Source organism: Mirounga angustirostris, unplaced genomic scaffold (genome assembly GCF_029215605.1).
Source record: "Mirounga angustirostris isolate CCGP_5_RB_7025 unplaced genomic scaffold, mMirAng1.0.hap1 SCAF_15, whole genome shotgun sequence".
NCBI lineage: Eukaryota > Metazoa > Chordata > Mammalia > Carnivora > Phocidae > Mirounga > Mirounga angustirostris.
Window position 1 is genome coordinate 44185322 of NW_026991723.1, and position 24053 is coordinate 44209374.

The 24053-nt window shown below is 39.1% G+C and overlaps 1 protein-coding gene and 1 pseudogene across 2 annotated transcripts in view; one reads left to right on the top strand and one right to left on the bottom strand.

The window, feature by feature from the left end:
* ADAMTSL1 (ADAMTS like 1) overlaps positions 1-24053 on the top strand; it is a 939419-nt gene that overhangs the window by 661126 nt on the left and 254240 nt on the right. The window lies entirely within an intron of this gene.
* LOC123849667 (non-histone chromosomal protein HMG-17-like) lies at positions 17815-18088 on the bottom strand (annotated as a pseudogene).

Genomic DNA, 24053 nt, shown 5'->3' on the forward strand with positions numbered 1-24053 from the left:
GAAAATATTTTGAACCTCTACACAAAGCTAATCACACAACAGTGGCTTTGAAAGAACCTTGGAGATCACTAGCTGAATCTCCTCATTCTCTTTCTGAAGACACTGAGCCTCAGAGCAGGCAGGTGACTTACCCAAGGTCTCCAAACAAGCAAGTGATGGAGCCCAAGCCCAAACTTGGAGGTGTTCTGGCTCCAAGTCCAGTGCTCTTTACTCTGTACTAAGTGCAAGTGCTTTTTGTACATGTGATTTTAAGAATCTTTAGAGTTTAAAGGAATCTTTTGATTTGGAGGATTCATTTTGTTAGTCTCTTTTACCATTATTGAGTGCATTTCAGTCCCTGAGCTAAGTTTCCCTCCCTTGTGGCCAAATTATCACAGAACATTCCATTCACTTAAAAATAGTCGTACTATAAAAGAAAATACAAGTGGAAAACCTTGCCAACAATAAACATCCTAAAAAACTTCACACACACAGGGCTTCCATTCCTGCAGAAATGCCAAGTGCAAGCCTATTGCACCTGCAGGCTGGAGTGATCACACAGTGACCAGGACCTGGAGACTGGCTAGACCCATGTGCACTTAGGTTTATGACCAAATTAGAATATGACTTTAGTTTCTTGGCCGGAAGAATTACAGGTGATCTAAAGAAACAAACAAGTATTTTAGGGAAAGAGTGATAAGGGGTGAGTGAGGCTTGGAAAGAAGTGGCCAAAGTCACATTAAAATGAAAGAATGTAGCCAGTGTATCATTTTCCCCAAGCTCTCACCTACTGCGTGCTTGACTGCTTCCTCCTCTCTGTCCCCTAGGGTTCTCCTGGTAGGGAGACGTTCCTCCCATCGAGTAACTCTCAGCTTCTAAGGCAGAAACTTCAACATTCCTGTTGGTCGACAGAAAGACTTGTTAATTTGATTCTCCCCATTGATTCTCCCATTCAAGCAACAGTTTTTTATTGAGTAATATGATATAATGTCTGTGCAACCATTTCCACTCTAGATTTTTATGTGACCTAGCTAGGGATGGATTTTTTTTTCTTCTCCTCCTTTTTATGAGTAGTGACTGCAAGGACATGCTTTGCTTGGAAAAAGGATACAATTTGGCTTGTTAAGGCAAAGACATACTCAAAGGTGACCTGGGCACAACTCTTCGGGCACCTGCCCTTTCCTGCCCCCACATGTGCCCAGAGACAGGCTTGTGAAGCTCAGGCTGAAGAGCTGAGTGTTTGGACGAGAGTAGGATCCCGCCAGATCAGAGGAACACTGAGTCTCTTCATGCACAGGCTTTTTTTTTTTTTTTTAATCCAAAGAAACATTTTTATGCTCATTTAAAACATCCTTTCTTAGGCAGTGTGTATGGAGAGTGGTTTCATCAGGGCTATGTATTTCCTGGTATTTCCCCAAGTAGTCTCCAGGTTTCTCTCTATAATTTGGAGTATAGTTTTAGTTTTCTCCCCAGATGATTTTCCTAACTCTAAAGCAGAGGTTGAGAGCTAGCAATCCTCCAGCCAAATACACCCCCCACTGACAACTTTTATTCAGTGCATGTATTGTGGTTTGGTAAAAATTTGAATTAGTTGCCAGTATGCAAATATAGTCCCAGTAAAATTTCAGATTCACAACATATCCTTTTAAAAATCAGATCTGCAACATTTGGTCTGTACTGCAACATGGCATCCATCCGATAAAGCTGAATAGTTGGTGCAGCCTTGAAGTGGCGTGGACACTTCCAAGCCTCCTTCGCTACCTGAGCAGCCTGGACTCTGCAGCTATCTGTATCTCTGACCCTTCCCCAAAGGATACATAGGCTAGATGTTTCTAGTACAAGGGGAAGGAATTAACATCATCATCATGGTAATTGTAAGAATAATAAAATAATCTACCTCATATATGAGCATGAACCATGCCAGACACTGTGCCAAGTACCTGACCTATCATTTAAACCTCACAGGAATGCCATCTATAACACAAAGGGCTGATTTGCTTGCCTAAGGTCATATAGCTTGTGAGTAGCTGAGTTAGGATTTGAACACCGATGTGTCAGACTTTAAAACTTGTACTTTTCATTTTATCATACCATCTTGCAGAATCTTACCTCCCTCCCAAGTAACCCTTCCTGAATTTTAGGCCTATAAGAATATGCAACCGGATGCCAAAAATTTGGGGCCCTATGGACCACCAGTTTTCCAGCTTCTGTCAGAAAGAGGCAAAGGGAGAAGCTTGGTTATCATTGGTGAGGCTTCCTCTACTCTGGTTTTATCCTTCAGCTAAGGAATAGCTCAGGAGCTAATGCATATAGCCACCCTCTTGCATAAAAGGAACACTTGTGAAAATTTATTCTAAGTTGGTTTGAGGTCCCATTAAAGGCTTTAAAAAAGAACATTTGAATATCAGGTAAGGAGCACCTACTCAAGTTTTTTAAAACCTTAATATAAGAAAATACATACTTAACTTGTGCTGAAGGTTATTTTAAATAAGGAAAAAGTGAAATTTCCCATTCTTGAAATTATATATCTTATATTATCTTTCTTCCCCTTGATTCCAGCCTTGTATTGTCTTTAAAGCCTACTGCTTTTTAAATCCAGAATGTTGTAGATTTACTATTGGTTTCCTTTGACATTATTTTCCTTCACTTTCATTTCTTTTCTATGGGATTTCTTGAAACCTTTAACTCCTTTGATTTTTTTTTCTCTCCCCTTTTAAAAATGCTGGGAATAAACATTTAACAGAGTTTCCTTCTATACACTTAGTTTCAGGGTAGGAAAATAAATGTCCCCTCCTAGCAAAATATGTATCTCTCTGTTAAAGTTCTTCTGGTTACAAGCAATAGAAATGTATTCTGCTCAATCAAAATTCAAAAGGGGGGATTATTGAAAGTATAGGATCAGTGATAGGAATATCAACTCTTTATTCAGAAAAACAGTTACTAAGGGATTAGAATCAAAGGACAAGCCAAAGAGCCCGACTTTAAGAAGCATAGGAACTAAGGCAGCTTTGAGGCCCTCAGCTACAGATGTTCATAGATCTGGAGGAAGACTTCTGTTTTTCTCTGTTCCAGTCACTTTTTAAATCCCAGAAAAGACAATCAGGTCTAGTCTAGGTGTTTCTACTATTGAACAGATTAGCCATGGCTAGGGGATGGAACAGCTAATTCGGTCATGGCCACTAGGGATTTCTTAGGGATGCTATATACGACCGTGGATATGGTGACAGTTTTATAAATTTTTCTTTATTTGTATAATTCTAAATCAGGGATTCCATCTACATAAAAGTAGATTTTATTGAGTGTGTGAAGCTTCTGTGAGATATAGTAAAAGTATTGACAAAGGCTCTTAGAACTTTCAAAAGTCTAGAACTTTAGTTGTTTCGAGATTCAGTCTGAGAAATATCCCAGATCTTTTCCCCTAATAGGAAATAATTTCTTAAGGCAATAGTTCTGCAAGTTGCATTAAAGTTCTACCATATTCCATGATGATTAGTAATTCTAACAGGGTACTACAGTGTGGGCTCGTGCATTAAAGAATGTTCTTCCTGGTTAATAAATGGATATGATTTTGCTACTGCCTGCTGTCTATGAGAGAGTAGGTACCCCCTGAGTTGTTCTGTTCCCCGGACAGTGAGGTGCATCTTTCATCCTTTGGGTGAATCTGATGGGCTGGAAATGCTCAGAAGTTAATATTGATAGACAAGCCATGGAAAACCTCTGTCTTGGTTCATACTAAACTCTTTTTGTACTAGGACAAGATGAACCTTCTGCTGCAAACATAAGCCTCCTCTCTTCTTCAGCCAAAAGTTCACCAGGGTTCAAACAATGTTTTAATGGATTCCAGCAAGACTTCTGTGGGGCTTTAAGGAAGGAGTTTCTGGTGTGCAGCCTGGAGGAATGTGTCTAGCACAGTACCAGCACTAGAATCAGGACCCACCTGGCTTCAAGCCCCAGGCCAGCCTTCTAGTCTGCTTCTGATTTGGGGGGGACTTGGCAGCTTGCCTTTATTGTTCCAAAGGACTCCTGCCATTCCTTAGTTCACAGCTCACATCTCACCTCCTCCATCAACCCTTCCCAGGCTGATGAGAAACCGGTCCCATCTGTACCCCAAAGCTAGTACATAAGACCTTTTATTCTCCCATTCAAACAAATAGAGACAGACAATTCTCAGCTGTCCATATTGATAAAGGAGTATGTTCCTGTAGGGAATCTGTTATTATATCTAGTCTGTTGAAACTTTTCTTCCTCACAGAGAGGTGTTTGACACATGGAGATAAGTAAGTCAGACATTGAGGAACAGCAAGACTAGGCGGCCAACTAAGGGCACAACCAATGTGTTCATGGTGGTGAATTCTCTCTGAGTTTTTGATACCTACTCTCTGAATAATCCCATCTTCCTTCTTTATCTTAGACCAACGGGCAACTTCTGAGGGGGCAAATTAAGTCACTTGAATAATGAATAATAATATTTTTATGTAAAATGAGAGCTCCATTTTTGAGTTTCAGAGAATAGCAGAGAATAATTTTTTAAAGATTTTATTTATTTATTAGAGAGCATGTGATAGAGAGCATGAGCAGGGGAGAAGGGCAGAGTGAGAGGGAGAAGCAGGCTCCCTGCTGAGCAAGGAGCCCGACATGGGGCTCAATCCCAGGACCCTGGGATCATGACCCGAGCCAAAGGCAGACACTTAACGACTGAGCCACCCAGGCGCCTCAGAGAATAATTTTTAAAAACACACATTAGTATCCACTTTCTTGCCTTTTTCATTTCTTCAGCTTCCACAGCCACATTTGTCATTATAATTAATGGTAGTAAGAGTTTCTCCCTTTGGTAAACTTTAAGAGCTTTACATTCTTATAATGAATTCTCATAACAGCTTTTATAAGTGTGATTGGAACCGTGTTCCAAAAGAAACCAAGACACTGAGAGATGTGAGAACATGGACAAGGTCATGCAGCTAGTAAGTAAGAGCTTGCATTCACATTCAGATCCATCTGGCTCCAACACTATTACACTATACCGTGCTATACTGCTCTACACTATATACTACACTCCACTATACTACACTATACTATACCACCCTACACCGCACTATATTATACTACTCTATACTACACCACACTAGCCTAGCCTATCCTGTATGACACTAAACTATATTACATTATACTATACTATATATGCTATACTATACTACACTATACTGTACTGCCCCATAACTATACTATACTACCCTATACTACACTATACTACCCTATTTTATATACTACATTACACTATACTGCATTACATTACATTACACCTCACTATACTACACTACACCGTACTATACTATACTATACTATACTATACTACACTCTACTATACTACACTCTACTACACTATGCTATACTACACTATACCGTACTATACTATACTACACTACACCGTACTAATACTATACTACACTCTACTACACTATGCTATACTATACTACACTCTACTATACTATACTATACTATACTATACTATACTATACTACACTCTACTACACTATGCTATACTATACTACACTACACTGTACTATACTATACTATACTACTCTGCTACACTATGCTATACTATACTACACTATATTATACTATCCTATACTGTTCTATACTGAACAGTGTGGTATGGTAGGGTCCATATAAAATTTGCTTGATGGAAGAACGGAGAGTGCAAACACTTGGGTTTTATCCATGTCTACATAGAAGAAGGCCAACAGGACCAACTGGTATTACAGTAATGACATCACTACAGAGTTGTGTTCTCAGCAACTACAAGCAAACATCATAGCACCTATTTACTTAGGTGCATGTATTTCTTCATCCAGTTCCATCTTTGTATTAATTATTTGTGCTGTCGCTTTTCTACCTCCTGTGTGTGTGTGTGTCTGTGTGTGTGTCTGTGGTAAAATATACATATTATGAAATTTAGTGCTTTAACCATTCTTAGGTTTACAGTTCAAGTTCACTGGTATTAAGTACATACACGTTGCTCTATAGTGGTTGCCACCATCCATCCCCCCAATGCTTTTATGTTCTCCAACTGAAACTCTATACCCATTAAACAGTTACTCCCCATTCCCCCTCCTCTCAGCCCCTGGTAACTATCTTTCCACTTTCTGTCTCTATGAATTTGACTATTCTGGGTACCTCATATAACAGGAATTATACAATATTTGTAATATTGGTCTTTTATTTCACTTACAGAAAATCTTCAGGGTTCATCCCTGTTATATCATGTATCAGATTTTCCTTCCTTTTTATAGCTAGAATAATATCCCGTGGTATGAACTGTTTAAAAAGATAAACTGAGGCATTTAAAAATATTGAGTTTATTTGGGCATTTATCAATTAGAATCAGACAGCATCACATTGGACATGAATGGGAACACTCACCCACAGGAGCCAGGGGAGAGACTTATTTAAAGAAAGTGCAGAAACAAAGAAAGGAAATTATTTGATTGGCTAAAACTCAAAGCCTAGTTGCCTGTTAGTGATTGATTATCCTTACTGTGTTGATTTTGTAACCTTGAGGCATGTATAGGCTTAGATTTGGGTTTGCTTATGTAGGCTGCCATGGATTTAGAGCCACCTCAGTCTAATGGCCTCCTTGTTTAATTAATTTAACAGTATATACCACATTTTGTTTATCCATTCATCTGCTGATGGGCACTTGGATGGGAATGATGGTGCTACAAACATGGACCTACAAATATCTGTTCAAGTCCTAGCTTTCAGGTCTTTTAGATGTATATCCAGACCTGGAAGTGCTGGATCACGTGGTAATTCTATATTCCATTTATTGGGGAATATCCATACTGCTTTCCACAGCAGCTGTACCATTGTTCATTCTCACCAGCTCTGCCTACTCCTCGTCTACCCATACTTCTAGCTTATAAAGCTTTCTAAAGCATGGCTGTGACTTTTCAGCTGTTTACCCTCCAACAGCTAGGACAATACCCATAAAGGGTGCTGAGTAAAGGACTTGCTCATTGTGATGGAGATCATGGCCCTGAAATTTCTTCAGCTTCTCAGAGGCAATTTACAAAAGTCTGGGCATGGAATTCCTGGAGCCTGTATTCTTCCCTACCTTTTCTCCCTCTGCTGCTTACAAGCTCTGAGAATAACCATGAAAATAGTGAGATGCTGTCTGCAGGAAAGAAAGAAAAATATAGCTGTGCCTCTTTGCATACCAATGAGGTATTTCAGAGAGCTGCAGCCTGCTATGTATGCGGGTGTTGATTTATGATAGCATGTACACATTTGGCAGGCTGAATCCACGTCTGCAGTTTAAATGACCACTTAAAAATGGAGCCTTTTTCTTAAGATCTAATGAGACCCAATGGCTAGCACTGTAGTTGAGAAAGCAGTGATGTCTAAAAGAAAGTTCTAATCCCATTGCAAAAGAAGTGGGACTCGTGGAACTATCAGGTAAGCACTTGGTCCCGGAATGTAACCTTGACTGTATATACACTTTAAAGCAATGCATGATTCTATTCTGCCCTCACTTTAGGAAATTCTTACAGAAATAGGGTAGACAGCTTTTGGTTCAGGCCCAGAAACAGAAATGCTCTTTCAGAAGCACAAGCAGGATGCCAACTTCCCACCTAACTAACGCTTCCCATGGTCCTCATTTTGTCCTTGTGGTTCCCCGTGACAGGAATCTTGAACATTTCTGGAGCTAAAGCTGCCAATGCTCCCACTTTTTGGAATTCTGTGAGGTTCTCCGATAAAAACTAATATGAAAACACTCTGTTCACATGCTTTCCAAATGTTTTTATTTTGCCTTTAACAGAGAGGGTCAGGGCTGTGTGTAAAGGTGCTTTGATGAGAACGCATCCTTCTTGCCTCACGCGTTGGCCTTTGACCCCAGGCGCAGTGGGGGAAGCAGAGGCAGGTACCATTTGTGTGAACTGGGTGTTCAAGCCAGGGTGCTACAGAATTGGCAGTGTGTCATCCCAGGTTTTCTTCTTCCTGACACTGCGTGGTCCAATTGCAAAGTTCACATGGAGGTCATGCTCACTGGCCACTGGCAGGGCTTGGGAGGTCTCTGCTGGGTTAGGCCGCCCAGATGTGAGCTGTGTTTGGGCTGAGTTCAGTTTCTTTCCGTTCTCTCCCACCTCCCTCCTCCCTCCTCCCTTCCCCTTTGTCTTGCCAACTGCTACTGGAGATGTTTTTCCCTCTGTTTAAGGTAATAGCCGACTTAGTGCCAAAGCCAAGCTACAGGCAAGCATTGAAAATAAATTTGCAGGGGGTTTATTTTCATACTAGTGGAAAAAATCTTGGAATCTTTTTTGGAGGTTTTTGTCTCCCTAGAGACTGCCCTTCGGAAGCATCTTCCCCTCTTGAATACCCTAAGCTGGGGCTAAGAAACAAACTGAGTGAACATTGATTCGTGGTAGCCTAGGTTTTGAAGCAGAGTGGTGCAAATTTTCGCTGAACAACTGTGTCTTAAAACAGTGTGCCCTTGTAGAAGCAGCTGCTACGAATGTGTGGTGCTTCCCTGCACTCTGAATATACACACTGTTGACTTAAAAGTCCTCTGGTGGATCAGGTGACCCAGTGTAAGAGGAATGATGTTTCGGAAAGAGGTTGGAACACCAAGTCTGCCATTTTCTAGACAGGAAAAGGAAGGGAAGGATGAAAGAAGTTGCCCAGCATTGTCATCTGTGCAGTTAGTTCGTGTGAGGTTTCATGAACTCAGCAAAACACCTGACACTACCTGCCCACAGTAGGCACTTCCCGAGAATCGTGATTCTTTCCCCCTTCGCTGGTTATTTGTTGTTGTCTCCTCTTGACATCAGATTTAAGTGAGAAGTGTCCTTTGGCACAGTCTACAATTTCTTAGTATAATTTCCCACTCTTCAAGAGTAATTGTGGCTGACAGGATGTATTTTCTACCTTCCTGTCAACTCTGATGCAACTGCCATTCACTAGCCACAAAAACAGGAGGCTTCATGGACCTCAGCTGGGAAGACCGCACCTTGATGAGGCAAGCAACAAAGGAAATCCATGTGTCCTTGGTCTTGACACCTTCATTAGAAGGAATTTAAAAAATTGAGGTTACAAATCACCTGAGAACTCAATGCCCACATGTTCCCGGCAGCACCATGCTCATAAAAATTATCATGCTGATACTAACAAATGTGTTCATCTACTCTTTGATAAATATCTTAGTAAGTGATTCCTTGCTATATGCCTGCACCTACAGAAAAATAGTTTAATAAAAGTGGAATTTTAATGTAGAAAATGGCATGAGGTCAAAACCATGCAAAGAATCCATTTGACATGACAGCACTTGAAAACCTTAAAATCAGTGGTTAAATCATGTTTTTCTAGCAAATGTGGTATTTGGTAGATCCAGCCTTGCAGAATTTGGGGACTTTTCCATTTTAGATTCACATGGATGTATTGATAAGGACACACTGCATATTTTAAAAATATAAACCAATTGTCCAAAATTTATATGACTTATACAATAATACATGCAGAAGAAATGTTACTTGGTTTAGTATAGCCAAATTATGATTGTTGCATGAGCCATGAAAAGTTCTGTTCTTCTTTACCCACGGGGGACCAGGCAGTAATAAGGTGAGGGCACTGAACAGGTAATTGGGTATCTTTACAGAAGTTAGAAGATAAGCACATAGGTAAGATTTCTATGCTCTTTTTTTAGGCAATTTTAGAAAACTGACTAAAAACCAATTATAACTTTCACAAAAACTTGGATTTTAAAAGATTTCTAAATTTAAATGTGAATTTAAGTTTCTTGAATTAGACGTATGCTGAGTGTTGAATTCTGTCAGATTTGAAATTTATAGTTTCAGCTGATTTTAAACTAAGACTATTATAGGAAAGAATAAGAGTTCATTTTTGTGAATGCCAGTGGGTGGCTAGTGGAATTTTCTTAATCTTTCTCAATGGGAAAAATGTATGCAGTCATTTCTTTTTATCTCGGAGTCTTTGAGTGAACTTGTTTTTGTCTAAAATGAAAGAAGGGGCAGTTTGTTTTTGCCACAGTCAGTACTGTAATGACTCAGCAAAGTACAACTGGTTATCATGAACTCACAAGCCTTGATAGAGTTTGAAAGGGTAGCCAAGCACTTAACCATCAGTCTTCTTCCCACCCAATCCAGTCACCACATCCAGCAGCTAACCTTCCATTAGACTCAGGAAATCTGGGGCCCATTAAAAATCAGCAAGTCCGTGCTTCTCTTAGGACTTTATGACTGCAATTTTATTGGTTTATTGCTAATTCTGATTAAGAAACACTTTAAATTCCCAGTTTCAAGCAGGCTACTTTTCCTTTAAAAAAAAAAGTTAACTGATTTGTTTTGGCTTGCACATTCATATTCAAGGTTTGTTCCCCATTAAAAGTAGATTTTGAATATTTCTTATACCAATTGAATTTGCTGAGTACTCACTTTCTTTCATTACATTCAGCTGTCATATTAACACATTCATATGGGTGCAGACTCCCATGGAGCAAACAGGACCCCAAACTCTCTACCCCCTGAAAATATATTTTTCCCCAGACTTCAGGTTTTAGAAGACTGAACTTGAGAAATCTCTTTTGTGTTGACAAATACATTTAGTGATTGTACCTCCCTTACCCATATTTGAAAGTGGCCCTGAATTAACCAGTTAGTGGTCTAGAAGTGGAGAGCTAAGGAAGGATATTTTAAGAATCCTAAGCATTCTCCTCTCATTTGAGTGGGCTGCAGAGGACACGACTTGCTACTCCATAACAATTCCAGAGGGGCTTTTTACATTTCTAACAGAATCCTTAAGAAGTCCCAGTTCTCATTCCCCAAGCTCACTGCTATTTCATTGACTACTTTCACAAGGTAGAGGGAAGTTAAAAAAGAAATAAATAAAATTCAGTGAAGCTCCATCTGGTCTACCTTCTAAAGGAGAGTCTATTTCTTCCGCAGGATTGGGGTCATGATCTTACTTTATATTTGTTGTTGTCAAATCCAGAGGAACTAAAATGGACCAGAGCTTTTACAAACTTGACTCTGTACCTAGAGAGAGCTGTGGGACAACCAGGCTACACGTGCTCAGATCACAAAGTCACCCTTTCCAACTTTGGACACATTTTCACATATAGGAGCAAATACCTCCCGTTTGCACAATGACCACATGCCCCCAAAGGAAATCAGCACACGTGGCCCAATAACTACAGGGACTATAAAATAGAAGATTTGAGAATAGAACTGTCCCAGAAATTCCAGGGTAGTGACGTGGTAGGCCCTGTAGTAGATCTTTCTATGTGAGCCATCATGTGAAATCTTTACAACAAGTATATAAAGTAGATCTGATTATTCTCTTATAAGTCATGAGAGAACTGAATCTCCTACTGAAGGTGTGCAATATACTCAAGCAAAAGTAATAAATCATCACATCCAGGTTGAGTCGTTCATTCCCCCTGTGATATCATGCTGCCTCTCTCATGGCTTAGGGCTACACAACATGTAGAAGAAGTAAGGACGTTCCAGGGTAAGAAATGGCCAGAGATAAAAGGCTGAGATGAGGCACTATGGTCCTGTTGGTCTTCAGTGTAAAATTTCTAGAGGAGAAAACAACTGTAAGCTTCGTGGCAGAACTGAGCATCATGTCATAGCTCTCTTGTTCCATTGAGAGTAAAACATTCATTTTTTTTTCCTTCAGTAAAAGAAGTTTATTATCCCATCCAAATACTTTGTGATATGACTTGTTCCTCTGGGAATAAGCTTAGATTCACAACCTTTAGTTTCTCAAGCTGATCTGAAAATTTCTACCTTGTACAAGTATTATAGTCATATGAGACAGAAGTTTAGAGGTAGTTAACAGATGATGTTTTTATATAAAGTCTGTTTTGATCAATTTTATCAGGCTTTCCTCTAGGACAGAAATGGCAATGAAGAACCCAGGAAAAGGAAAGGAAATAAATATATCAATTGAGGACATTTTTGACTGACTTTGAATCAGAACACTAATAGCACCATCCAGAAGCTTCAAATTAGTATAATGTAATATATTTTGGGAAGTAACCAGGAATTGATTTGAGAACCAAGGAATGGTGGAGGCCCTTCTGGCTGGGGATCTGAGATGCTTGGAAAGTTACAATGGAAGAGAAAATATTTGGGGAGGGGCGCCTGGGTGGCTCAGGTGGTTAAGCGTCTGCCTTCGGCTCAGGTCATGATCTCAGGGTCCTGGGATCGAGCCCCGCATCAGGCTCCCTGCTCAGCGGGAGGCCTGCTTCTCTCTCTCCCTCTACTCCTCCTCCCTGCTTGTACTCTCTCACTCTCTCTGTCGAATAAATAAATAAAATCTTAAAAAAAAAAAAATATTTGGGGAGAAAAATAAGTCTCTCTTTACCTTTCCCTTCTCTTCACCTCTATTCTTAACACACCCATACAAACAGCATACTACTGCTTTGGGAATATTGACTTCAGATAACATATCCAAACATGTAAATGAGAGCTTTATTGTATGCAGAATTTTGTTGAATTATGGCCACATCTGAAATTTTGAACACTTTAGATGTAAAATTTCACAGAATTTCCCAGAGATGTGTATGAGTGAATTCTAACCATCTAGCAGAATGGTTACTTTGTGGTGACCTACCTCACAGACACATTCCAGTAAGATCCACATTTGTACCAGGGCAGAAGACCAGCTGCTATCTTTTCTTCTCGACAAAGGACTCTTGTGTTTGAACAAAAACTATGTATTGTATGCCCAGCAGCAGAAGGGAGTCTGAGCAGTGATGTCAAAGTATACCATGATGTCACCACAATTCACAAAGAATTACAGTTAATGCCATGTGAAGTGAGGCCAAATTCAACACTTTCCCTCTTGGGTACTTCACAGTCTAAGAGACAGAAGCAAGGCCGGAGGTCATGCCTTTGTATAATTTTGTTTCACATTCTCCAGACACCCTAATTTTGGAAGCAGGGGAGGGAAGAAGACAGCCTGTTAAAGAAAAGTCCACTGACCATGTGCCGAGAATGAATTCTAGTATCTGTACATGCAAATGTCTATACTAGGATAATTCTTAGAATTTCTGCTGAAGACTACTAGACAAATAAATTTAACTAAAAATGGTATGCAAAGAAAAAAAAGTCCAGATGTTTTTAGGAATAAATTTACACAAGCATTTGGCCCAGACCCTGAAATAAATAAGAAAGGAGCAAAACAAATGAGATCGGGAGCACCTAAGAAATTTAATAAATGTTGGAAATAAGATTTAGCCATTCTCTTTTTCCCTTTCAGGGTGTGTTTATCCAGCCATTGGGTAGATTAAATTCTTGATCTCAAGAAAGGCAGTGCTGGAAAACTCTTTTTTTTTTTTTAAAGATTTTATTTATTTATTCATGATAGACAGAGAGAGAGAGAGAGAGAGAAACAGAGGGAGAAGCAGGCTCCCAAGGAGCAGGGAGCCCGATGCGGGACTCGATCCCAGGACCCTGGGATCATGACCTGAGCCGAAGGCAGACGCTTAACCATCTGAGACACCCAGGCGCCCAGTGCTGGAAAACTCTTAAAAATATTTGCAATCTAATAAATTCACCGCTCTTTCTATTAGCTGTCTCGAACCCCTAGCGTGGACATACCTTTTTCTTCTATTTACTTAATAATGTGAAGAGATAAACACCACAGAACCAGTGGCAATTGCCCAACATCTCTAGAACTGCAGGATAAGCAGGCTAATAAGAAGCACAGGAGAATACCTCTAGCTCAAATAGTAAAGAAAATAGAAATAGGACCCTTAAAAAACAGCACTTGGTTACATTTCATTGCAATGGGTCCTCCTTTAGATTTTAACCACAGAGGTGGTTGAACTCCCTACTCTTTGATGAGGGTGAGGATGAGTAGGTTGGAGGTGGAGAAGGCCTATGGTTCTGATCCAGCCAAATGACCAGCCAAAGGGCTAGAGCTCACGATGAGTAATAGGAAGAGTCAGGCCTCGGACTGTCCAAGGTAGAGTCTCTTAGGAAGAGCCAAAAAAAATCAGGTGCTCAGGAGATCAAGTACAAAGTGAGCTTCCAGGTCATAGTTGGTGTCACAGCTAGGATGTGGAGCCTAGAGCACTGTGCCTAGTGGAAAAGAGGTAAGAGGGAGACTCATTCGAAAATAATAAACATTTATACCCCAAGGCAATTTTGAAGTAGTGGATAAAGGACTAGAGACATAGCAGGCAAAGTGACAAGTAGAAATTAAAGTGGATATTATAGTGCTATAAAATGATGTAGCCATAGAGTTTTTTTTTTTTTTTTTAAACAGAGAGCTCTTTTTTGGTCTTTGGAACTAGTAGCAGAGAGTTTAAGTGGTAGAAGCTGTTGTTATGTTCTAGGGTGGAATAAGGAGGAAAATTTTTTGAAACCATAATATATCCCTCTTCCCTATGGCCTTGTGTATATACAGAATTCATTCATTCATTCATTCATTCATTCAACAAATTTTTATTAGTTGTTTGTTATATTATTGGACACTAGGAACTTGTGGTGGTATATTCTAGTAGGAAATAGAAAATAAACAATAAGCTTAATAATAAATTATAAAAAGAGTGCCATAGAATTAAAAAAAATAGAATAGCATAGAACTTGGGTCTGGGATGCCACTTTTTTTTTTTTTAATTTATTTGACACAGAGAGACACAGCAAGAGAGGGAACACAAGCAGGGGGAGTGGGAGAGGGAGAAGCAGGTTTCCCGCCGAGCAGGGAGCCCGATGCGGGGCTCGATCCCAGGACCCTGGGATCATGACCTGAGCTGAAGGCAGACATTTAACGACTGAGCCACCCAGGCGCCCCTGGGATGCCACTTTAAATGGTCTGGTCAAAGTAGGGCTTCTTGAAAAGATGAACGTTTCCAGCAAAGGCTTAAAGGAGGCTTGAGAGGTGTCTACAGAAGAATGTTCCAGTCAGAGGCAATAACCAGTGCTGCCCTAAGACAAGAAAGTGCTTGCTATGTTTGCAGAACCGCAAGGAGAGTTAGCCAGAGGGAGAGGAAGTCACAGAGGTAACTCAGGTGATAAAGGAGCTTGTGGGCCATTGTAAGGACTGGTGAATCCAAGAGGAAATTGGGTCATCCTATCAGTGATTGGTAAACCCAGAGGAGAAACTGCCATGTATTGGGATGATCCCTTTGGAAACTCTTTGCCTGGAAGAAAGGGAATTAATACCTTCACATATTTTTTTTCACATTGTGGTGTTTTAGAGCATAGGAGAGCTACACCATTCCATTTGGCCTAATAGCCCGTGGGTATTTACCAATATTTCCCTGTGGCATGTGTGTGGCTGTTGAAAAAAAGCAACTAATTTTTTTAAACCAATTCAATTGCTCCCTCAAAAAAAGAAATCATGCCCATTGAAAATATATTTTCAAACCTACTGAATGCAAAGATCCCACTTTTTTCTTGATGCTCGATCTTAGTACTTAGATCTGTAGGCTGATGTTGCTTTCGGCAACAAGCTGTGGCTGACAGAAACATGTTCATTCTCATTCTTCCTGTCTCTTCATTGCCCTTCTAACCCCCAAGAGGAACACAATACATCATGGAATAGAGGAATCACTCCTTGATGACATAGTGCTACTCAGCTTGGATTTCAACTCTGGCAACACCAATTCACAAAAATGTGATCTTGGACAAGTTGTTGAACCCTTCTGAGTCTCCATTTTATTTTTGTAAAAAAAAAAATTGTCTATTTTGTAAAATAGTTAACCAGGGATATTATGAGGATAATATCAGGGATATTAGGAGAATTAAATGATAACTAGATTTATTGTGATCATTTTACAATATATGTAAATATTGAATCATTACATTTTGTACCTGAAACTAATGTTATATATCAATTATATCTCAATTAAAAAAAAAGAATTAAGTGAGAAGATATATATAGCAAGTGTTCAGCAAACACTAGTTTACTCTCTCTTCTCTAGGTGGCTTTCCCTTCTTTCTCTACCTCCATATCCCTATGACCTTCAGTCTTAGAGATCTTACTCCTCTTTTGTTCTCACCTATTTTGAGGAAATTATCTGATTAAACCCATTCACCCTAGATTGGGACCATGCCTACTACTTATGTGTATTCCCTACAGCACCATAAGAACCAGCATAATGCCTTATGCTTAGTTGGTTCGGTTTAATTTAAGTATAATCAACAACTTCATGTGTTACTCCTCCCAAGGGTATTTGAACAACAAACAAAGGACTAAACCAGTGGTTCCCAACTTTGTAACACAAAGGTGTTCTTTATTATTTTTTTCCTATGGGCCTTGTGTTTTGGAAGTTTCCATCTACTCAAAACACTGCATGTATTAAGTAATAATTTGTTTCCCCATTTTATGACTTAAAGACCTGAGTATAAGTAAAAAATAAAGGCAATAAAAATCAGGATTCAGCTTATTTGTATAATGAGATGGTTGGGGCTTGGGGTACCTTATATGGTTTTATAGAGGTAAATATATTTCCATTAGGCTTTGAAAATACTAAACATAGCTCATGGACTACTATTAGCACCTTTGTGAATGGCCAGGGATTTTGTTTTCTCATATTGGAGAGGTGTGAAGCACGACTATTGAAGGGGGTTGTACCTTCCCATTTGCTTCCTGTGTGTGTTCCCAAGTCACATGGGACAGATGAAGCTACCTATTCATCCCCGTGCATAAGTTAAGTCCTGCCCTGGTAGCTGTGATCTTCATAAGAATAATCAACCTTGTTATCACCATTCACCATTGCCATAATAAATATTATTTAGTGTGTCTTATCTTGGTTCACAGACATCCTACTGTAACCTGTAGTCCAAAATCTCAAGTTGCAGTTTTGATTTTATTAGTTTCCATCTGTGTTACCTTGGGGGATGTTGTTTATTTTCTTTGAATTTCAGTGTTATAATTTGTACTTGAAATCATTCAAATCTTAAGAAAATGTTCATTTTTTTCCAAGCCAAACAGTATCCAGCTTTACTAAAGATACTTTTCATAAACAATCATGGTATTTCAGGCAGGACATGGGCAGTCATTAACAGCATACAAGAATTTTCACACTCCCTTCTTCAATGGACTACCAAAGTCAGAAAGCCACTATAAAACCCAATGAATTCTTCATTGGAAGCTCTGAACAGGGAAAGTTTAGTGTGAGGGTTGACATTTCACATGTAGCATATTGTTTAACAACTTCTTTTTTTTTTTTTAAGATTTTATTTATTTGACAGAGAGAGACACAGCAAGAGAGGGAACACGAGCAGGGGGAGTGGGAGAGGGAGAAGCAGGCTTCCCGCCGAGCAGGGAGCCTGATGCGGGGCTCGATCCCAGGACCCTGGGATCATGACCTGAGCCGAAGGCAGACGCTTAATGACTGAGCCACCCAGGTGCCCCTGTTTAACAACTTCTCATAAGCTGACCCTGAAATGAAATGAAAATGTCAGAATTATCAACCTGAATTATTAAGCTAAAAAAGAAATTCTTTGGGGGATGCTGTCTCCATGGAGACACTGTAAAGTCCAGATCGCCTGACATACTGGGAACAATTTCTTGGTGTCAGTTTCCAATAGATCTCTGGGTTTAAGGGGGTCAAGGCTATGGTAAAGGCAGAGAGGGAGAAGAAGACAAAAAAAAAAAAAAGAATTTTAGGTTTTCCACACCAAGAGGCATCTGTGCCAAGGTGACTAAGTGTGTCAACATCAAGGAATCCCTCCTCCTCCTGGGAACCAAGAGGAAGTTGCTCAAAACTAGAAGGGAAAGGTATTTAAAAGGTATGATAAAAAATTATATTTCAAACTGTATAGTCACCAGGAGTACCCAGTTATCCAAAATGTATACACTTCACTTGGCATCTCCAGCCCCTTCACCTTCTGTGCCTGGTCCCATTTGGCATCTCCATTTTCCGCAGTTATTCCCATCCTTGCCAGCATCAGCTTTCCCCCTTTTCCCTTTGGGTACCTTCTCTTCCTTCTCTGCAGGGGCCTTTTTAGACTTGGGCTCTGGCTTTGGAGGAGCAGGGTTAGCAGATAAGCTTGCAGATCTTCTCTGTGGCTCATCCTTCACCTTGGCTTGATCTCCTTTAGCATCCATCCCCTTCAGCCTTTCTCTTGGGCATGGTGGCCATGGCAGCAGGATATAGGCCCTGGATGTGGAGATGCGGCCGCACGCGGGCTCTTGTCAATCCAGGGGTCATTCTCACCTCTTCGTCACACTGCTCAAAGATGCTATTTTTTTTTAATTTTTTTATTCTTATGTTAATCCCCATACATTACATCATTAGTTTTAGATGTAGTGTTCCATGATTCATTGTTTGTGCATAACACCCAGTGCTCCATGCAGAATGTGCCCTCCTCAATACCCATCACCAGGCTAACCCATCCTCCCACCTCCCTCCCCTCTAGAACTCTCAGTTTGTTTTTCAGAGTCCATCGTCTCTCATGGTTCATCTACTCAAAGATGCTATTTTTAAGAGAGATATTTGTGGTGAATCATCCAAAAGATGGTCAACCAGCTCACTTCTCTGACTCTGGAATAGTAAATTGGTGTAGTCTCCTCCAAAGACAGCCATAGTCTATTGAATTTGGCTTCTAGAGTACACTGTCATAGAAGATGTGGAACCACATAAAATCTCAGTGGCAAAGAATGCTCCAGTTGATTAGTAATGTCTGTCGTGGGTCCTGGCAGGACAAATAGATGCACATGTGCACATTTTTGCTAACCTTGCCCCAAGTGTTATAAAGTCTGTTCATAGATTGTCTGACCATCACAATGCTCTGTACCTGGATAATTTGTTTTGGCTCCCTAAAATTTGCTTTTACCAAATGTTCCCTGACTATTAGGGTTCATCAGAGATTACTGAAAAGCCAGTTCTTTGAAACGTCTTGTATTTATTTGCTGAGTTGTTATTGGGACACTGTTACATGGCATTGTCTTTTTCAGAAAACTCACAGCAGGTGTATATCTAGGATTTCAGTACTTTGAGTAATTATGATTCTCCTGAGCCAGTTTGTCATTCATTCATTACATAAATATTTATTGAGTGTCTCCTACAAGGAACACATTATCCTATACATTTTCTAAAAGATCCAGTGAATGCTGTAATTCTTATAATTGCTCATGTTTTCCTCTCTTCTAAGAGGTTCATATCTAGATATGTAACCCCCATTTAGCAAATGTGTAGGACTTCACAGTATGTATTCTGCATAATTCTCCCCTTTCTGGCTTTAACTCCTCTTTTTTACTTATTTTCCTCTTTGCCCCATATTCCCATTTGGGCTTGTTTTTATTTTATTGTCTTGTATTATATGTATATGCTATAAATATTTTTGAAAAAGGTAAAGCATAAACAAATCAATATCTAAATCTTTTGAAGATAAGGTTAAGGATACATTATCTTCCCTATTAACATAAATAGTAAATGAGTTATAATGTATAGAAGAGCACACTCTTCCCCATAAAGTTCTATCTGAATTAAATAATTATAAATAAGAGCAGCTGTGATCAGATTTGCAGCATTTGGTTTTCCATATTTGTCTTTCCCCTTGCTGAGAATAAAGGGATTTAGAGTTTCTTACCTCATGGTGTTGGACCAAGAAAAGCTTGACATCACTGGCTCAGTATTTGATGCTAGAAGTTGAGGTCCTTATGGGAAACCATTTGAAATGTGGCCAGTGTGAACCCATCTAAGCACATCAGTTTGGGACATGGTATCGGCTTATGGGTTGTGTTTATTTACATTCTCCAAATTATTCAGATGATAATCTTTCTTTTTCCTGTGGCTCCTAGTGAAGACATTTTATTATACGTATTTCAGTGTCTAGAGAATTTCAGTCTCGTGGTCTGCCTTCACTTGCTATCAGCTCTGTAAAACTAAGGGAGAGACTACTATCAGCACACAGAATAGTCCTGATGCCTAAAATCCACATGACATGCTGTAAGTCAATTATAATGGTTATAAATGGATAAATGGATATTATCATCCTAGTTTTTGTATAGGGAGGGGTCCCCCCTCCTTCCCTTTGGTAAATCCTGAAGGAGAATAAAGAAAAAGCAGCAGTGTTAAATCTGTATGTTCTACTCAAAAATAGGATGAAGGACTGAATGTCTGTGTTTATACATATGTATATACATATGTATATATATATGCAAAAAAGCCTACAATCAAGATAGCAAAGCAAAGCAAAGTTGATGACCCACTAATGGTGTTTAAACAACAAAAACATCTTGGAGCTTTTCACTTTTTATGTCACCTGAGATAAAAGTTCTATTAAAAAAAAATGCAACACTGGATACAGAGGAGGTTAGACCACTGTATCAAGTTGACACCTAATAGCAGAATACAAATAAAATACATTAGGTCAAAATACTGAGCTAGTTTTCCACCCTTTACAAAAAAATTCCATGTAGTTGCCAAAGTTATGAGTGGTCATTATCTCACTTTAATATTTTGTCCAGAATGGGGTGGGTCTGGGAACTTAGTGACCTGAACATTGCCTTCCATGACATTTCACTAATAATGAGCATAGGTGCACTTGGGAAATAGTTTCTTAAAAATACTAGCCCTTTACTGTAATTCTTGTTCGTACATGAGGACAGAGATTTGGGTTTGACCTGTAGTTGTCATTTATATGTCTGTTCCTCTGTGTACACAGAAATAAATAAGCACACATATGCACATATATGCACATTTTTGTCTACATGTGTGTCATCAGTGACTGCAGTCTAAGGCTGCTTACCTGTCACCTACAATGACTTCATTAACAAACCATTATGTTTGCTGTGTGTTTCACTGGTTCACCAGCATTCACTGTGCATGTCAGATGTCAAACACTGTGCCAAACAGCAGAAATACAAAGGTTAATGAAACATGGGCTCTCAAATAACCCAAGATCTGGTATAGGAACAGACGTATCAATAGATTAAACTCATTATAAGTTATACAACTACTTAAATTGGGTGTATATAAAAGAAACCCCAAAGTAATAATGGCTTAAGCACATAAAGGATTTACTCTCTCACAAAAAAAAAAAAAAAAAGAATTCAAGATGTGATCGGTCTAAGTGAGGTGAAAGAACCAGGCTCTTTCTTTCTGTTCCGCCCTCCTTACTGCAAGGCTTTCGTTCTCAGGATTGTCTCATTTTTCAAAATAGTACCTGGAGCCAACAGAAAGGAAAGAGAGTAGAGGGCAGGTGGGGTCATCTAAGTCAGCTTCTTTTAAGTAGTCTTCCTAGAAGTCCCACACAACCCTTCCACTTTTATTCACTAATTACAAGTTGGTCACAAAGCCAATGAAAAAATGTATTCATTTAATAGGACATATTGCCACCCCAAATAAAATTGGAGTTCTGTTATTGAGAAAAATAGGGAAGATGGATGTTGGGTGGCGACCAATAATCTCTGCCACATGGAGTTATGAACAAATGGCTGAGGAAACATAGAGTAATAAAGCCATTAACTCTGGAATCTAGAAAAGGCTTGTTTGAGGAGGAGACAATTTGGGATTTGAAGGATGTATAGGAGTTTGCTAGGTAAAGAACTGGGGAAGGGCACTTTAGTCAGAAATAGTAGTATATGCAAAGCACAGAGCGATCTGTCATTATTACTGCCAAATAAACCCATTTCTGTATTTCTGTTTTTTCTTTGTTATTAATAATAGCTCTCAAAATAACAGTTGAACTAATTTTTAATTAATCTATTATTCCACATCAATAGATCGAGACAGACTGAGATATGTCAATAATGATTTTCTTGATATAACTGCAAACAGTTTTCCGCTTGGACCAAAATAAGAACATTTTATCTGATGATAAAGTATTCCCTGTTTTAAAAATAATTGAGTTAGAATATTTTGGCACCTTAAAAAGGAATTGATACAAAGAGGGAAAAAGTGTGTCAGGGAGATATTTGTCTTTTCAATTCTGAAGTTAAACATATGCCCAGTTAGAACTCACTTGATTCATATCCTCAGATCCATAAACTTACATCAAGGGCACTAAGTTGGTGGTCTGGTCAAGTTAGCCTTAAAGTATGTCACTTTCTATTCCTAATAGATTGTTACTTTGGATCTGTGAAGTTGGGATTGTTCTTTTCATAAAATGGCTTTGGAGCCGTAAGAAATCTTTAGGATTAGAGAGATTTTTTTCATGGTAATCTCCTATTTGGCTTCATTAGAGACATCAGAGACCATTAAGAATTTTCCAGAGAAAGTTAAATCCTTTGAGAAACCTGAAATCTCTTTAAGGAATAAACCATAGTTATATTTGAGACACCTGTGAGTGTAAATTTCCATGCCCCCTGCCTATCATCCTTCCATAGTGCTGAGTATCTCGTAAGATTAAGGTCATCTCTTTCCAACCCCAAAGAACAACAGCTGAGTCAATGGTTCTTTGAATACTGCCGAAATTAGGACTGCCATGTTTGTTTGTTTTTTTCAAAGGATTTGACCCTACTAAAGCAATCATATGATTTAGTCTTCTGACATTGTTTTCATTTTTGTTTTTTGCCAACTTTGGTTTTGGGTTACTTTCTAAGTAGCTGGTATCTGCACATGACTAAAATGTGTAGTACAACTCACGGCAACACCTCCCTTTTGTCTAGTTAACTCTGGAACCTCATTCATATCTCAGCTCAAAAGAGTCTTCTTCAGGAAAGTCTTCTCTGGCCTCACTAACCAGATCAAATTCTCCATATTTTCTGTTCTCAGAGTATCATGTATCTGTGTTTTATAGTTTGTATCATGATCACCATTTTACATTTATTGTGTGTGATGATTTGAATAATATGTGCCTCCACTACTAGACTCTAAGTCGCATGAGGGTAGGCCCTTATGTACTTAAACTCACCTTTGGATTTTGCTCCTAGCACTGTGCCTGGCCCATGGCAGATCTTGATCATTGTTGGCTAAATGATTAAATGATTTTTTTGGTGATGGTGGCAAATAAGTTACTTCTGCATGCCCATTTCACACTGTGTTCAGAATACGAGTGAATATGGAATTACTCAGCTCCTATGTGGATTCATCTACAGATAAAAATTTTGAAAATAATCTTACTCCAGCTCCATAGAAGCACATCAATGAAGTCTTAAGCCAGCATGTGTTGGCTTTGCATGGATGAAGCTTGGGTGAATTCCAAATTGGCTTCACTGCAGCCTGTGAACATATTGGGGTGAATTGCAGCTTGACCACAATGAACCCCTAAGGACAGAACCAGCCCAACTTGCTCCCCATTTAAGAGCTGGGCACTATGTTTTCTTGACATCTTTGTATTTCAAAAAATGTACAATCGTTGAAGGAATTACTGCTTTGACATTTATTTTAAAAGATGCCTATATGCCTGTGTATAAAAAAATACACATTACCACATTTAAAAATACAGCAAATATATAATGCAATGCTAAATAATTGTATTTTTCAAACCTTTGCCTAAACACGTGTTTGCAATTATTAAAAGTACAAAAAGGAAAATCAAGCCTCAAAGAAAGGTCATATTAATAACTGGATTTTTGAAAGACAGAATGAATGGTGTGGACTTTCTGGAAATACCACTTCAGTTCACTTCAAATACCACTACAGTTCTCATTTTATTTTTATCAAAGACAATAGTGGAAGTCATTTGGAAGTAGAATAGGTCTGTTGATACTAGATCTAACTAGAACTGTAGAAGTACAACTTGATACAGTTTGGATTTGAATTTTTTTTAACTTGAAAAAGTTAAAAGTAAGTAAGAAAAAGAAAGAGTAAAAGTACAAATGAGTTTGCCCGCATATGTGATAAGTGCTTATGATTTTGTTAAGCCTGATTTGGACCAAGCATAAATGTTTTGTTAGATGTGCTTATAACTCAGCTACTTATTAGCAAAGTGACCTTGGCCAGATTCATGGCCTCAGCTATAAAATGGAGATATCTTACATGATCATTCTCAGAATTAATGAGATATCTGTATTGGGCCTGGTAGGACATAGGCAGGCTAAGAGGGCCTCAGTATTAGTTATCTCTGCTGCCCTCCCAAACATCCATCCTCCCCCACCATGCATACATACAATAATCTTGCTTTTGTTAGCTCATTCTGTGATTGTTTCTC